This window comes from Rhynchophorus ferrugineus, unplaced genomic scaffold (genome assembly GCF_030347505.1).
Source record: "Rhynchophorus ferrugineus isolate W39M unplaced genomic scaffold, kcgeb_rfMv2 rfM3, whole genome shotgun sequence".
NCBI classification, from domain to species: domain Eukaryota; kingdom Metazoa; phylum Arthropoda; class Insecta; order Coleoptera; family Curculionidae; genus Rhynchophorus; species Rhynchophorus ferrugineus.
In genome coordinates this window covers 21,428,169-21,445,923 of record NW_027472582.1, presented here as the reverse complement: position 1 = coordinate 21,445,923, position 17,755 = coordinate 21,428,169, and the positions used below count along the sequence as shown (strand labels likewise).

Genomic DNA, 17,755 nt, shown 5'->3' with positions numbered 1-17,755 from the left:
AACGGCGTTCCGTATTCTTCTAATAAAGAATTAGCGAAAAGGCTTTTAAAAGATTTGCTTTGATGCTGGAATATTTATATTTCTCTTTTGGAAAACGGACTCGAATGCTTTAAATTAATGTTGGAGAACAGTACGGAATTGTTTCGCGGGCTTTTTCGCTGGGACAGGAAAAAAACAAATGAACGAGGCGGAAAAATGGTCGCTATTTTAAATTGCAAAGTACAGAAAACTGAAATGCTTTTAATATTAATTAAAAATAATGGCAATATTTTGTTTATCAAGGAAATATTTCAGAATATTGTGTTCCGATTGAAAATAGAAACATTGCACTAAGAAATAAAAAGGAATAATTTCTGGAATATATTAATTGTATCCTACGTGACATATTTGTAAGGCATTAAAAGAAATTGTGTTAAACAATGTGGTAAGGAAAAAAAAACTAGCTGGACTAATCTAGCTAATTCTCTTCGCTTGCCACATATTCGATAGCTGTCTTAGTAGACTTTTTTTCTGATCTGAATGACCAGCTAGAACCAAATTTTTTACTGATGTCGCTTCGGGTTCGGGATAGTGAGTATTTTGCGGACGACAGAGACCCTGGGTTACGACTGGGATTGTCGTAGTTGGGCTACTATCGAGGTTTGTAGATGGGAAAGGATTTAATCAAGGTGTTGTCGTGTTCTAAGGCGAATATGGAGAACCTTGCACTGAGCATATTCTTGAAGTTCTCTTAGTAGACTGCCCTGGTTGCACACAACTGATAATTTCAGCTATACTTTCTTGCGTTAATTTATTTGCACTAATAACAATTTTAGTGAACCAAGGCGATCTTTCATGTGGGTCTTCCTATCTAGACTTCTCGATCCTGACCTCGCGAATTCAAATTCAAATCAATCGCATACTGTGAGTTTAACGAACTTAATTGAGAGACTGAAGAAGTGAAAGAGGATTATATCAACTCGTCATATCTACTCCGAAAGTATACTGCATTCGCCAATCATCTTCTCGTCGCAAAATATGATCAAATAATATATCGGAGAGACCAAATTACCGCCATAAAACTATACAAAGGCAGATATTATAAAGGCGGTATTTTGGGAAGTTTAACAATAATTAACGATTTTACTCATTTATGTCTCCGGCATCTTTAATACAATGTCAGGTGTTTTATTCTGTATTTTTTTGTACAGAATCTTCTTATAATATTAATTTATTACTACTGTTATATTGTAACAGGTCAATTGAAAAGTTCCCGGCCTGACACATAGATGGCGCTACTAGAATTAAATCCATATATTTTTCAGTTAGCCCTAACTATCAAAAGATGCGCGTATAAATTTGACAGCTGTCGGATCATTAGTTTGTGAATTATAACATTTTGAGTGAAGCAACTTTTGTTATTGTGAAATGAAAAAAAAAATGGATAAAAAGCAATTTCGTGTGTTGATAAAATATTGTTTTTGAAGGGAAAAAATACAGTTGAAACAGAAACTTGGCTTGATGCCGAGTTTCCGGACACTGCCCCATTAAAATCAACCATCAAGGATTGGTATGCTAAGTTTAGACATGATGAAGTGAGCACCGAAGACGGTGAACGCAGTGGACGCCCAAAAGAGGTTGTTACCGAAGAAAACTTGAAAAAATCCACAAAATAATTTCGAATGACCGTAAATTGAAATTGAATGAAATACCAGCCACTCTAAAGATATCAACTGAACGTGTACATCATATCATTCACGAATATATGGGTATGAGAAAGCTCTGTGTAAAGTGGGTGCCGCGCGAGCTCATTTTTGACCAAAAACAACGACGAGTTGATGATTCGAAGCAGTGTTTGCAGATGATCAAGCATAATAAACCCGAAATAGCCGAATTTGAAGCCTATTTGGAGCAAAGGACAAATCGTACTACAAAAATGGTATCGAAAAGTTGCTTGGGCATGGTCATAAATTTATTTTTCTGATTTTCCTAGGGAAGTGTGTAAAATTCGACAAAGAATATGATCTCAGTCACGCCAGTAACGAGGCTGGGTAAGATTGGATGTCTTCTGGGATGATTTCTCAGTTGGTCGCTCGCCAGTCGGTAGGTTTAATGCCGAGGACCGTGGTTCGGAGCCCACGTTAAAAACAGTAGGTCCAGTCCAGATAAGCCCTCGTGGGTAAAAAGGAGACATAAAAAAGATACATAATATTCTCTTAAAAATTCTCTCTTAAATATACTCTCTTAAAAAAATCCATTTCTAAAGAAATAAACAATGCAATTATATTTTTATCATTAAACTTTGTGCAAAGAAAAAAACTAATATTAATGAACCTACTATATAATTTTAATAACCTTAATTAGTGTAATAAGCCATTATTAAATATTTTATGTTGTTTTCCATATTCATAATACGCATCTAAATTACATATCCATTATTTATTATAAATTATTATTTTGTATAAGCTATAAAATATTTCTTCGCAAAATTTGTCATAATGCTTTCATGGTTCAGTTTCATAATTACATGACAATAGACGTACATCAGTTTGCGTAAGAATATTGATGATGTATGGAGACTATTGCCAACGAGTAATACATTTAAAACATCTTACATCATCCAATAGAAATCTGAAAATTACATTTCAAATTTTTAGATTTTTTTGGTGATAAAACTCTGTCAATGTTATATTAGTTATAAATATATAATGCAGAAATTGTGCTAACATTGTAAGAGTATATCTTTTGAGAATTGTTTTTAGATTTCTTGCATATAAATCTATATTCATATATATTCATTAATGTTTTCCTTAACGTCATATAACCTAGGAGGGGAAGTTCTCTAACATAAAATCTATTCATTAGATATGAGACTATTCAAGTACCATTTGCTGCAACAACAGTATATCATAGCAGAATATAGAATGAATATGACTGAATATATATATATATATATATATATATATATATATATATATATATATATATATATATATATATATATATATATATATTCAATCAAGTATAGAAAATTGTCTAATTAAATGTGGAAATCCTTAGCAAATAATAAAATGTACTCGTGAAACTGAGTATTATATTGAAGATTTAAATTAGAATTGAAGATTCGTCTGTGAGATCCAAGTCAAACATATGAAGAACTTATGACAGCATTATATGTGATTTGAGAATTTATGAGTGAAGATCGATTTTTTAATAACCATAAATGAAAAAATCGGCACAGTTGCAGATTTACGGTAGACATTTGGTGGTGGATTCGATGATTTATTAACTAGAGTTGATGGATAACGATAAACATTATTTAGTCATGTTATATACTAAACCAGCAATACCTTCGACAAGACCGTATTTTTTACATTCACTTATTTCATGTAATTATAACATATTATTGTAAAGGATATTTAATTTAATTTCATACTCATCTATTATTATATATTATGTATATTATGTACAAATATGTACCGTGAACTTATTGAGTAATTTTATTATTGCATTCATGGTGAGTTTTTATGGTTAAAGTGACATTACTTGCAATCAACTATCAGTTCATAGTGGAAATAATGTCTTCATTTCTTTCAAAATCAAAAATTGTGTTTGTGTTCTGATGTGTAAACTCATGTTACTACAAGATTAGTTTTTTTTATTATTTAATTGTTACATTGTTACTAGTCGTTTCCGTCTCTAGGAGGACCCATCGGCTCTATCTAAGTCTCTGGTGAAATAATGTTTATACATGTCACTGCTGTATATTTTTTCCGTTCCCGTGGTATCCAAAAGCTATATTTCAAAATTCTCATGAGAATGGAGTCTTTCCTCATGTCCCCTTGAAATCCTCTTGATTTCTTGACTGGCTGTGGGTATCTGAAGGTCTATATGTAGGTAATCAGTCCTATAGTATTTGGGTGCGCCCATAATACCTGTCAGGACTTTGTTCTGAAAGATTATTTGTGATTCAGAAAAACATTATTGAAATCGCTACCCGTTTTACCATGTAAATTTTAAAAGGAGATATATCTATTTTTGAGTTAATTATATGAAAATCAAATCTTGAGACTGAACATATCAAACCATCTAGGCGATAAAAATCATTATTAGTCTGGCTGGTTATAGCCACAACCATTCTTTTTTTTGACAGGTGGTAAATCATTTTGGGGTAGGAGCAATATCAGTTTTTACGAAACCACTTGAATACGAAATATTGAGAGTTACTATAAAGATTTTGACATGAGTTAAGTAGCACAGATAATAGAATCATTCTAGTGGTTTGTAACGGAATGCTGGAAAAATTCAGAATATTATGTATACCTTATGTTCCGATAATCTTTATTAAACTTATTCTCTATTTAGTATGAATTGGATGGCCTGGTGAACTTCGTATCACTTACACCTATCTTATACATTTTCTTCAACAATAACAATAGACATCTCGTCGATTGTCCGATGGTTTATTAAATGTTCTCATGTACTCACTAGCAGGGCCGATTATAATATTAGGGCAGCCAGATTGCATCCGATCCAATGCTATATTGATCATTCAACAGTACAACTCCTATTAATTTCAGCATCTAGATTGCCAATTAAATAAATTTGTAACAATTGATGATATGCAACAGGTACTGGTAATAAAGCTTCTTGTAAGTGATACATTTTGTAATTGATTTTGTTAACTTATTTCTGATACAAATTTGAATGTTACCAAGAAACCTTTATGATATAATATTTTGAAAGTTGGCGTGAAATTGGTCTGTACTATATGCATAGCGTCAAACAACGTTATTTGAAAACAACTACTACATATTTGAATCTTTTTCTAAGAAGTTGTTAGAATCATCACCTATCCAAGAAACTAATGAGCATAATGGATCTAGCAATGAGTTGTTGCCACCAAATTCTATTTCCAGACTATAGTGGAATACTGCACGATCCTAGATCACAAAAACACTGCGTCTGTTGTGTCGCTAATCTTATCCAGTTCATTTCTGGTAACTCTCGAATGAATTTGCGACATACCAACGCGACCTATTTTTTTGTCTGTCGCTGTTGTCAGTGCTGTTAGTACGTGATCGTCTGTACGCATATTTGCTTAACTTCAACGACCAAATTCATCTCTTTTTCATTGTTGATCATAAAAACAAAGAAAGTTGTCGCGTACTAAATTATTGATTAAATAGTAATAATTTTGAAACACATTTACAAAGTATGCCTTACCATAAAATACTCTTGATAGGATTCAATATTTTTGGTAACAAAGTACGTTTCCGAACGCATACACAAATAAACAAATATATCGTTTGTTTGTAACAGCAACAGTGACTTTTTGTGTGGGAAAATTTTTTATATTTGGAATTTTTTCTACTATTTCTTTTCACAATTATTTTTATTATTTCACAAATATTGCAAAATCAAAATTGGTGAAAACCGGCTTGGTTGGCGCAGTGGTAAAGGCGACAGGACAGTTCACCTAGTGTTGCGATAGTCGCGGGTTCGAATACTGCTCGGGCATGGTCAAGTGTGCAAAATCCGACAAGGGATCTTCTGGGATGATTTCTAAGTTGGTCACTCGTCAGTCGGTAGGCTTAATGCTGAGGACCGTGGTTCGGAGCCCACATTAAGCAGTAGGTCTTGTCCAGATAATGTCCTCGTTGTTAAAAAAGAGACTTACTTAACAGAGTAATAATTACTATAATGATAGTAACACTTTTCTACGATTGAAATAAATTAATTTATCAAGTTTATAGGCATTTATTACCATTGATTTTATTGTATGTAAAAGTTTCCACTTTACCAACTAGATTTTATTAGAGCTTGAATTGTTGTTTAATGTTTACCGACCGTTAAGCCTACCGCCTCACCAGTGGCGAACTTTAGACACAATCCGGCAAGACACCCACAGCCTGGTTACTGGTGCAACTAAGATGTCACTCTTTCTGGCATTTTGTATACTGCTGCCTAAAGATATTTATACTTACAATTACAAACATAAAGTACACCTATGCTCTAGGAGATTCGAACACAGGATTATAGCACCCACAAGAGCCTTGTCACCGTAAAAATTGCGTCTACTAAGCCAGCAATTATCACGTTTAATAAATAATTATAATAACATATCGGATACATAATATGGAAAAGGCTTATGTATAAGAAATCCTTTTAAATGAATCAAACAAAATTTCAACAATTGACATGTTCTACGCGTTGAATTAATATAAGTAACTATTTAGTATTATGGCTAAAGACTCGCGCTCACTCGTCAGTCTGATTAAAACTACGACACGCTATTAGCATAAAAGGTTCCCCAGACAAAAACTCGAATCTAATTTTGACGCAAATCTTTCTCGGAGAGGAAAAAAAGTTTTCCGTCTCCGAGCCGTCCGAAAACGATTCGTAATTTGGTCTAATTCTTCGGGGAATTAATGGCATTTTAAAAGCAAAGTAAAGAAATTAATCGTACAAAAAGGGTTTGTCGGAGGGCGGGAGGAGTGAAGATGGCAACGGAAAACCGAACGCCCATATAATGGTACAAATTCATAAGGATTATTGAACACCGAAAGAAATAAAAACGGCTAATTTGAAAATATTGAGTTTGGTATGTGAATAATAAGGTCTTTGAATATACACGTTATTAGATTTAGAATTCTATTCCAAGGTCATTTGACTTAATTTATTTATTCACTGAATGGTCTACCATATTTAAGAAATGTTATTTCAATTTTTATTGTTATGTAAGGTCTTTTCACGAACTTTTCTTACAGTATTTCAATTTATTTGTCGTCTATATTGCTACTAAAATCGTACAACTAACACAATTTTTGAGTGAAGCTTCTCCTTCATGTGGGTAATATGTAACATAACTAACTACAACAGTGGTGAATTAAACAAACATTATATTGTTTCTAGTCGTTGCAGACTAACCTAAAATTTATCTTTTCAACTACTTAAATCTAGGTATATATCTAGGAAGACTGGTCGGCCCTATCTGTGTCTTTAACCGTGTTTATGTATTAACACTGTATTAAATAGACCTCACTAAACTACCTACAGAATATGAATTGGATTTCTTATTTTGAAAATTTTTTGTTCTGGTGTTATATAAGAGTTGTATGATTTTGATAGTGACTTGAGAATGTAGTCTCTCCTCATGTGTTCTGGCGATTATATTAATTTCCTGATTGACAGTCGGTGTCTGAAGGTCTCGAAGAAGTAGTCAGTTCTGTAGTATCTGAGTGCAGCTACAACACTTCCCAGGACTTTTTTCTGGACAATTTGTATTGTATTGTATTTGTAGCTTATGAACAAGGCCGTTATGCCATATTTTATTGAAGCTTTGTGCTACATCTAAGAATATAGCTGAACATAACCTTCTACCTTAGGCTCCTTCAATAGTATCTGGTCAACTTTATATCACTGCGTTAATAATCCTTGATGTGTAGGTACTATTTTTTTTATAGTGGGTTTTATTATTTTTAACAGGAGATGTTCAAATACCTTAGATATTATTGGTAACAGTGAGATAAGTCTATAGGCTTTTATTTTATTTGCTGGTTTTTAAGGTTTTCATGAAGGATCATGGATTTCAGCTATTTCCAATATGTTTTAATCGAAATGTTACGTTGATTAAGTATAAGTAAGTATAATTCTCTTTCTAGTTGTTTTTGCAGCAATTGTCCTGTTATTAAATCATAGCGTTTGGTTACTTCGTTTGGTGTAACTAATTGAATGGTCGAAAGTTCACTTTCTATGTTCGGGAAATAATACTCATTATCACCTTCGTTTGGTTTGAAAATGTTTTCTAGATGGCCAGCAAATGCTTCCGCTTTTTGTTGATTTCTGCGTGCCCAATTTCCACATAGCCCATTTCTGACATAGGTCGCTTATACCTGGATTGTGTAGACATGATCCTTTTAGATTTTTGGTGTTTTTCCAGATCAAATAATCAGGATCCTTGTCATGTGTTACATTTTGCAGCCTGTTATTTATAGATTTGTTATTAATTTCCAGTACATTCCTTTCAACCTTTGGGTTATATTCTGTAAAATATTTTTATTTTGAAGTGTTCTATTTTGTTGCCCTTTTTTTCTTACAATTAATTCTTTTAATTGTACTGTTAATTTCTAAATTATTATTCCGAGCAGTCGTTAGATATCTACAATGAATTCTTCTGCTTCAAAATTTAATTGTACTGTTCTGAGTCTGTTCTCTTGTATATGTTTTCATCAGCTCAGAGACTGTATCTCTGACATGACTGTAATCTGACTCAAAGACTTCTTTGGTAATCATTGGTAATATACACTGTCCGATTAAGAATTGTATTGATGGATCGCATATAGTTAAAACGTCATACAGTGAGCGTAGTTCAGATGTGTTGTGAATTAAAATGACTTTTAACATAATGATCTAGTCTATGTTACGTGTTAAATCATACAGTTATCATAGAATAATATTATATGTATATTATTATTATTTTTGTCGTTTGTTATCTAAATGTTTTAGTTTATATTTGTTTTATACTGACAGTACATTATTTTTTAAATATATTTTAAAGTCTCCAGTTACTAATGAGGGTTTATCTGGACTGGACCTATAGTTTAACGTGGGCTCCGAACCAGGGTCCTCGGCATTAAGCCTACTACTGCAGAAGACATCCGGTCTTACACAGCCTAGTTATTGGCGTGACTGGGATAATTTTCCTTGTACAATAACAAACATAAATTTACGACCATGCCATATTATGTTTCGATTTTTATCCGTTAAAGTTTAAACAGATTAGAATGAGAGGGTAATAGCTCAAATATTTCATAATTTATTTTTTATAAATTTTTTATATGTACATTTCTTGTACTCTTTCTCATATATATATATATATATATATATATATATATATATATATATATATATATATATATATATATAATGGACTCTGGCAATAAGAAAATTGACTCATATACCTAACAGTGTTATTAGTTCCAATATATTATACAATGCTATTGTACCTGATATTTTTCTGACCTGATTATATTAATTCTATAAAAAGAATTTGTTCATTTGTCAAAAACCGAACGAAATGAATAACTAATAATAAGACTGAACTGTTATCGCCTTGAAATTTTAATCAAGCAGCTTAAAAAATTGCCCCGTTTCCATCTCGTCTCGAGATGGGGGGCAAAAAATTAATGGGATCCTTGTTTTTATTGATTTTCTCGAAATATCGAGACGGAATATTAAAAAGCTTTTCTTATTTTAACTCCGGAGCTGGCTCGCGGCAAGAAAAACTTCCCTCCAGGACCTTAATGGCAATTTTCGCATTTCGCGATGTCGATTTAATTCGATGGCCGAGGTGAAGGAGTCACAATCGCTAACGGAAAAAGTCATAAGCGCAGCTTGGCTATATAAATACCATGAAATTATTTTAAATATTTTAAATATTTTATGAGGTTCATGTAAGTATAACAATATAGTAAGACAATTCTCTCGATTAATTAATAAAAAATATTTGTTTATTATAGAAGCACATATTATTAGTATACATGAAACTGCACTACCAACAATGACGATTTACTATTTGCGCATGCTCCATTTTGTGCTATTTATAACAGATTACGCTCAGCGCATTTGTCTATTATTTGCTAATTCTATGGTTATATTTTAACTGACTTATTAATTTCTTGTGAATATTTTATGAAATTCATAAATAAATAACAAAAGAATAGTTTTTTCTTATAGCTAATAACGGAAATTAAAAAAAATATAGCCAAACTGAGACGATAAATTGAGTTTACCAGAAATGTCAAAGAATGTAAAATGTAACTGATAATTTATATATATATATATATATATATATATATATATATATATATATATATATATATTGTATATATATAAAAATTGTAACATTTTCAGTACTCCTGTTAAGAACCTGTATTTTATCATGTTCTTTTATTTAGTATTTCAGAAGAAGCAACATTGTATATCTATTGATAGAAGTTTGATTTTATTTTGAGTTAAGTTTTTCTACTATCAGCTCTACTAATTGCCCTAAAATATTGACAATTGCATTCGCATTGTGGTCAACCATATATTACATCTTGTTCACTTCCCGGTAATTTATTCCTAACCATTATTTCGGTGGGAATCTGTAACGGCTTATTTTTTCTTTGGAATATGGATGGAATCTCTAATTTTTATTTTATTTTTACGTTATTCTTCAATTAGTTTGTTGAGAATTATTTATTATATATTTTTAAATTATATACCTCTATAGATTATACGTTTGCAAAATTAAAAAAAAACATTTTTTATTATTATCTATTGGACAATTACACACTAAGGCGACAGAGCAGTCTTCTTATTGTTGAAATAGTTGTGAGGTTGGAATCCCACAGGGTAATTGTAAATTTTATGTTTGCGTTTGTAATTAAAAAAGTCTTTAGGCAACAGCATAATACTCGACAAGGAATTGTGATTCCAGCCATGGCAGGAACTGGGATCGGTTAGATCAGATATCTCTTAGGATGGTCTCTAAGTTTGTTAGTAGATTTAATGCCTAGGACCGTAGTTCGGAGCCCACTTTAGGTCCAGTTTGTTTTTTTTTTTTTTTTTTTTTTTGTTCTGGCCTAAAAACCAGGCGGTGGAATGCATGACGCATACCTGGTCGCGGAGACTTGCCCTGGAGTGACAAGTTGGACCGGGTTATGTGGGACTGCCTCTGGGCTTACCAATACACTAAACCGAAACCGCCTCACAGTTGACCCCTGTGGATCACTACTGCTACTGCATTAAATTTGGGGATATGGCACCCGCTGATCGGGCAGCCGTTATTGGGCACGAGAGCCCGGCGATTCTATTGATTCGCGAACCTGAGTTAACACACAACTGGGTACTGTTGTATGGGGGCAAAAGTTATGACTGTAGCGACGGATGAGGTCGTTTCAGCCTGGAAAAGGGGGAGAGCTTAGCGGTGACGCGGTGCTAAGCTCCCAGCATGTCGACCAGCTCGCGAACAAGCGCGTTTTCAGAAGAACTTGAGCTGAGTTGTTGTTTGTGGAATGATTGAGATATGAAGTGCTTGATTTCTGGAGTGTCAGTTTCCCTATGGATTTGATTATTTCTGACAAACCATGGAGCGTTTAATATTCTCCTGAGGAGCTTATTTTGGAAAACTTGAAGCCGTTTGACCTGGTTGGGTGTAACAAACTTGAAGTAGACATTAGATCCGTAGAGGAGTACGGACCGAATTAACATCTTGTAAAATAAGCATTTGATGGAGATGGGAAGCCTGCTAGAAGGGCAGATCAGAGGAGATAGCAGGTTTGCTATCCCCGAACCTTTTTGGATTGCTTTCTGGATTTGGGAATGCCAACCGAACCGCCGGTCGAAGTGAAGACCTAGGTACGTGACGTTATCCAGCCATGGAATTATTGCGGTGTCGATCTTAAGTTGCGAGACGCGCAGTGCGTAACGCTTCTTGTGGAAAATGATGGCCTGGGTTTTCAGGGGGTTGATTTGCAACCTCCAGAATTTGAACCACTTGACCGCATGATCGAGCTGCTTCTGTAAACGCTCATGAATTGTAACTTCGAACCTGGCGGCCGTGAAGAAAGCAGTGTCGTCAGCGTAAAAGGCGACGTCAATATGCTCTTTTCTCGGCATATCTGAAATAAAGAGATTAAATAAGGCTGGGGCCAGCGGGGAACCTTGAGGTACGCCAGCATCGATTTGTTTACGACTGGAAAGTGACGCCCTGATCTTGACCTGGAAAGATCTGTCCGAGAGATAGGACTTGATGAGAGCGGTTAGGTCTTCTGGGAGGCCTAACCGCACGCACTTTGCGAACAATCCGTCGTGCCAGACCTTGTCGAAGGCTTTGGTTAGGTCCAGAAGAACTGCTCCAAGCTTTTTACGTTGGTCAAGAGCATGATGGATGTGTGCAGCCAGACGGGAAGCTTGATGGACGGATGAGTGGTGAGCGCGAAAGCCGAATTGTTCATCTGGAATGATGTTGTTTTCCTTTGTGAAAGAGTTGAGAGCGTAGAGTATTGCCCTCTCGGCAAGCTTCGAAATGGCGCTGAGAAGGCTGATAGGCCTGTAATCAGATGGAGATGATTTTGCTCCTTTCTTGGGTATAACCGCTATATGTGCGTGTTTCCAAGACGCCGGGAAGTGTTGCAGTCTCATGATGGAGTTAATAATGTTTGCCAGTTCTGCGAGTTGCTTATGCGGGAGCTTTTTTAACTGTGTAATCGATATTCCATCGAAACCTGGAGATTTTTTGGTTTGAAGTTTGCCGATCATAGTCTGTAGAGACTTTGGAGATACAAAATGGTTGAGAAGAAAGGCGGGGGTTACTGGTCTTTTGACGGAGTTGGATTCGTTGATGACAGTGTCAATGTCTTTAGTTTTAGTGTTCTGTGCGGGTGGGAGGCATTTCATTTGAGCTTCGTAGGTCTCTGCAAGGAGCTCGACTTTTTCTTGGTCAGTGACTGCAAAATTTCCTGTAACCGCTGACTTCAGGGGAGGGATGACATTGTGCGTCTTCCCCACGAGGCATTTGGAGACACGCCAGAAGGAAGGGGGGCCATCCAGCCTTTGGTCCGCGAGAAATGAGTTCCATTTCATTGCTCGCCAAGTCGAGACGGCCGCCCTTACCCTCTTGCATGCTCTGTTCGCCTCCCTTTTGTCTGCAGCATCAAGGGTGAATCGAGCTAATCTGCATAAACCGTTTTTGATGCGAATTTCACGTTTAAGAGAAGCGGGAAGATTGTTTTTCCACGGCTGGGGTTGTGATGAAATTTTGACTGTGGAAGATTCGTGAGCAGACTGAATATCGCGAGTTAGCTTGAGTACGGCTTCCTCGAGGTGTTCTGGTGTGTTAATTTTCGGAATTGGATCGGATTTCAGGAGAAGAGATTGGTAGTTTTTCCAGTCGGTTTTTTTCCTGAATCTTGTTAGTGGGACTTGAGTGGTGGCGCAGTTTCCGAGTTTGAGAAGGATCGGACGATGATCAGAATCTAGTTCGTCAAGGACTCGAACTTCGGAATCGCGATTTACGTCTTGAAGAATAAAGAAATCAAGGATTCTTGCTGCGCCTTGAGAGACTGTACTAGGGTGATGGGTGGGTTCATCTGGCAAGGCAAGACCGTAGCCCAGATCTGCACTTAGAGCTACGATGGCGTTACCTGCGGGATTCGCTCTGGAACACCCCCAGGTGGGGTGGTGGGCGTTGAAGTCGCCACCTATTATTTTCGGAAATTTTCCTTCGACGAGTGATCGGTATTCGGCATAGTTGAATGCAGAAGATTTCCTGTACAGGGATGTAATCACGAAGGGACGTTCTTGGATATCGATTTTAATGGAGGTTGTTTCGAAGTTGTTTACTGATAACGATGGAAGGAGCTCGTGTTTGACTCCTTTTCTGACGAGAATGGCGGTTCCACCGCCTCGACCCGGAGTTCTATCGTTTCTGTAGACAAAAAAAGTGTTCGAAAGAGAGACGATGCGAAGGTTTCAGGAAAGTTTCCTGGATGAGCACGATGTCGACGTCATAGAATGTTATGACGTCCTCCAATTCCGCTTGCTTTCCGCGTAAGCTATTTGCATTCCATGTCATCAGTATAAGAGATTTCGGAACAGCCATTTCGAAGAGTTAAAGGCTGCTGAAAGTTATAGAGACAGGTAAGTGTTGCCGCTTAGGCGGCGACATTTGGAAAAAGACGGGCAAGTTGGTGAGCCAGGGCGATCACTTGTAGGAAAGCCTGCGGGTCAGTAAACGCCTGCATTGTGGAGTTAAGGTCCGGTGTATTGGTTGGAGCAGGAGTTTGAGTTGGAGCAGGCTGGGTAGCGCTGGCTAATTTTTGGGCTAGCTTTCTGCCACCTTGGTTACTCCATGCAGAACCTTGTGGAGGTCTGGTTTCGGTCGGAATTTTTGGTTTTCTTGGAGCAGGACGGCAGGTGCAACCGCTGAAGTTTGCGGTATGAGTTTCACCGCAGTTGCTGCACTTTGGAGGTGCTTCTGGGATTTTGGTACAGGATCTAGTGTCGTGATGCCCGGCACATTTGACGCACCGTGGGGGGGCTCGGCAATATGAGCTGGAGTGCCCGAAAAGCTGGCAGTTGAAGCACTGCACTGGCTGGCCGTTTCCTCTCTGGACCTCGACCTTCACTGTGATGACGCCGAATTTGGTCATATATATGATCTGTCGCTCTTCGCGAGGGACAACTACCTGAACAATTGGTAGTTCTGTCCCGGATTTTAATTTCCATCTTTGCACAAATTTGGGATGGAAGCCTTGATCAAAGAGAAGTTCACGTACTTCGTCAATGCAGAGTGATTCTGGGATGTTTTTTATTATTACCCGGAATGCTCTCTCCTCCGGATGACAGAAGGAATGGTAAGGGTAATTCCTTTCCTCGAGCAGGGTAGTAAGTTTACGGTAATTGTCGCTTGTGGCGACGAATAAGAAAATGCCGTCCTTTTTATTTCGGGTTATAATGTCTATTGATTGTGCCTTAGTAATTCTAATGAGCTCCATGAACCTCTTCTTATCACGGAGCACTATAGGCGGAATTTTTTCCTTTGGGGGACTTTGAGAAACAGTCGCCGAAACGGTTGGCACTGTTTTTGCTGTGGAGGTTAAGACTTGTTTAGTGACCTGGCTACTTACCTGCGCAGGCTGGTCTTGGGTTGGTCTTGTGGTAACTTGTTTCGGTACTGGCTGTGGGGCCGTCTTGGTGGTCGGCTTGTTTTGCACTGGTCTGGTGGCAAATTTTGTAATCGAACGCTGTACGTTAGCCTTGGCTTTCGATTGGGTAGATTTAGTGGCTGGCTTGGCTACCGGATTGGGTTGTGATTTGGGAGCCTGTTTTCCCTTGTTGCCGGCCTTCGGCAGCTGGCTTTCCTGAGGTGGAGTGACGGGCCCTCTTTTCCTTTTTCCCACCAAGGTGAAACCGTCTTCTGAGTGTTCAGTTTGGTCTAAGTGTTGTGTCGGTTTAGCTGGTGTCTGGGACTGAATTTCTATGGCAGCGGGAATCTTTACTTCCATGGCATCTCTTTGATGCTTCATGAATTGTGTTATCGTAGCTGTGAGAGTTTTTATTTCTTCCTTGAGCTCTTCGGAAGCCTTTTCGCTCTTTTCCAGCTTTTCCGTCTGTTTGTTCAGGGCGTCTGTTTGGGCTTTTGCGAACGTTTTAAGGTCAGCTATCTGCTTTCGCAGGTCTTCGTTCTGTTTTCTCAATTCCGTTATAAGCACTTCTCGGCTGTCTTCTGAAGATGGTCCATTTGAATTTGAAACACTGGGATTATGTTCAGGAGGCGACGTCGGCTCTGACGTACATGACGCCATTGCCTTGTCTGTAAAAACGCCTTTTCGGCGCTTACAGACGCTTTTTTTTTTTTACGTAGGCACTGGTGAAACGTGATAACGGGTCGACCGTCTTAGGGAAAGTTTCGGGTAATTCTCGGAAGCGCAGGTAGGTTCGGCGGACCGGACACGACCGTTCTCTTCGAGAGCTAGCACGGAACTGGTCCAGTTTGTAGGTCCAGTCCAAATAATGTCTAGTTAGTAAAAAGTAACGTATTCTATTAGAACATGCCATTATTTTGCTACGTAACAAAAGAATAATATAAACGCGAAGTTCACCATGGACTATCAATTTAAATTTACCATATGTTTCTATTATTTACTAAGAAATAATCTTTAATTAATCGTAATATCCATTTAAGAAAAATTTAAAAAAAAAACATGATTTGCATATTATTACCTTATTATTATCCTATTTCAATATGCAGCATTAATTCATTTACTTTATTCAATAATGTTATGGATATTGATAATTATTTCTTTGTGAAAGCTTTTAAGTAAATACATATTTTTTTGCATATACATGTAAATACATATTATAAGGAAAATCGTATGTCATCGCATATCCGACTTACTAATATGACTTTACTTATGTTTTTAGTTAATGTTTATAACGTTTTCGTATACGTATTTTGTGTATATGTGTATACGAATGTATTTTATGTCATAGTTTGCATTTCAGTTTTAATACTATATTTAATAAATATTTGACTTAGATTCTTAATTCACTCTTATCTTTTCAGTTTATTATTAGTGTGTAATGGAATAATTATTAGAAATTGTTGTGTTTAAAAGAATAGAATATTTTAAATATAATCATGAAATATATTTTCGATTACTATATTTTTCATAATGCAACAGGCAACTGACAATAAAAATAATTGGACACAAGCTTGGAAAATAAGAATTAATGAAAGTAAATCCGTACATGTGCAGTTTATATATAAAGAGACCGTTCAAGAACCAATAACATTAAATAATACTCTCATTCCATATAGCAACAACGCTAAATATCTCGGAATGAATCTTGATGCAAGTCTTCGCTGGAAGGAACATGATATGAAGAAAAGAAAAAAAAACCGAAATTGAAATATAGGAAAATGTTCTGGCTAATTGGGAGAAAATTACAATTATCTGTATATAATAAATTGCTATTATATAAGCAAATACAGAAACTTATATGGACATATGGAGTTCAATTATGGGGATGTTTTGCAAAGAGTAACATAAATAAAATACAAATTTTTCAGAACAAAGTCCTGAGAGGTATTGTGTCACGTCATATCATTGTCAGTGAAGAAATCAAGAGTATTGCAAGAGGCCATGAGGAAAGACTCCATTCTCATGAGAATGTTGAAGAATTACAGCTCTTGGATACCACCAGAACAGGACTCAGACTCAAAAGAATCAAACCATCTGATCTTGTGTAGTGAGGTGCATATAATAAAAAATACAGCAGTGACATGTATAAACATTATTTCACCAGAGACTGAGATAGGGCCGATGGGTCCTCCTATATATCTAGATTTAAGTTATCATAAAGACTAGTAACAAAGTCATAATTAAATCATAAAAAAATGTTAGTTTTTAAATATCTTACTAATGCGATTACTTTTTTTAGCGTAACACCCATTTCCTGCTGTATCCGTAAATTGTATTTTATCAAATATAGAAATAATCTAAACATATATAGCATTCAGTTATATATTGTTTGAGCATCCTGACACATAATTTTAATAAAAAGTAAATACAGTATAATTGACCTATTTATTAAATATTATAAGAAATAACTCAATTTAGAGGAATAATAATATAATTTAATTCTTATTTTAACTATTAAGTTCTATGTTTTTAATTTATTTTTTCACATTATTACAAAAGTCTGTTATTTGTTAAAATATAAGAGTTAATATGTTTTAAGGTTTAGGGTTTTTAATATGTGGTGGTTTTGATATATTGATGACATATGATAACATGAATATTAATATTACATTAAATTTAGTTCTTAGGGAAAATAAGAAACACTCCAAAAAATGTAATTTATTTATAAAAATTAATTTTGATTCCGCGAGTCTTTTAGAAGCTTATTTATTATTTAAGAAATTATAAGAAGCTGAATTTTAAATTGTGGGAATAGTTTGAGGTTGTTAAATCGGGTCGGTACGAACGAAAAAAATCGGTTGCGGAACGGTATGAGCGTGGATATGAAGTATGATGTAGAAATAATTCGCTAAATGATATCGAATGATTTATATTTATCAGCATTAATATATTGAAATAGGTTAAAAATAATTCCTGTTAAAGCACGTAAGATTTTTTAAAAACTAATTTTTTTATTAATGTTTACTTATTGGATGGAGGTTATTTATTATTAATTTATTTGTATTTTATCTGTGCGATATATT

General features: G+C 35.7%; 1 protein-coding gene across 1 annotated transcript in view; it reads right to left on the bottom strand.

The window, feature by feature from the left end:
* The window catches only part of LOC143192753 (fatty acyl-CoA reductase wat), an 83,796-nt gene extending 73,194 nt beyond the window's left edge, over positions 1 to 10,602 (bottom strand). The window contains exon 1 of the mRNA XM_076398304.1: positions 10,558 to 10,602. The gene's annotated coding sequence lies outside the window, so the exon portion shown is untranslated. The remainder of the gene's footprint in view (positions 1 to 10,557) is intronic.
* Between the last annotated feature and the right edge of the window lie 7,153 nt (positions 10,603 to 17,755).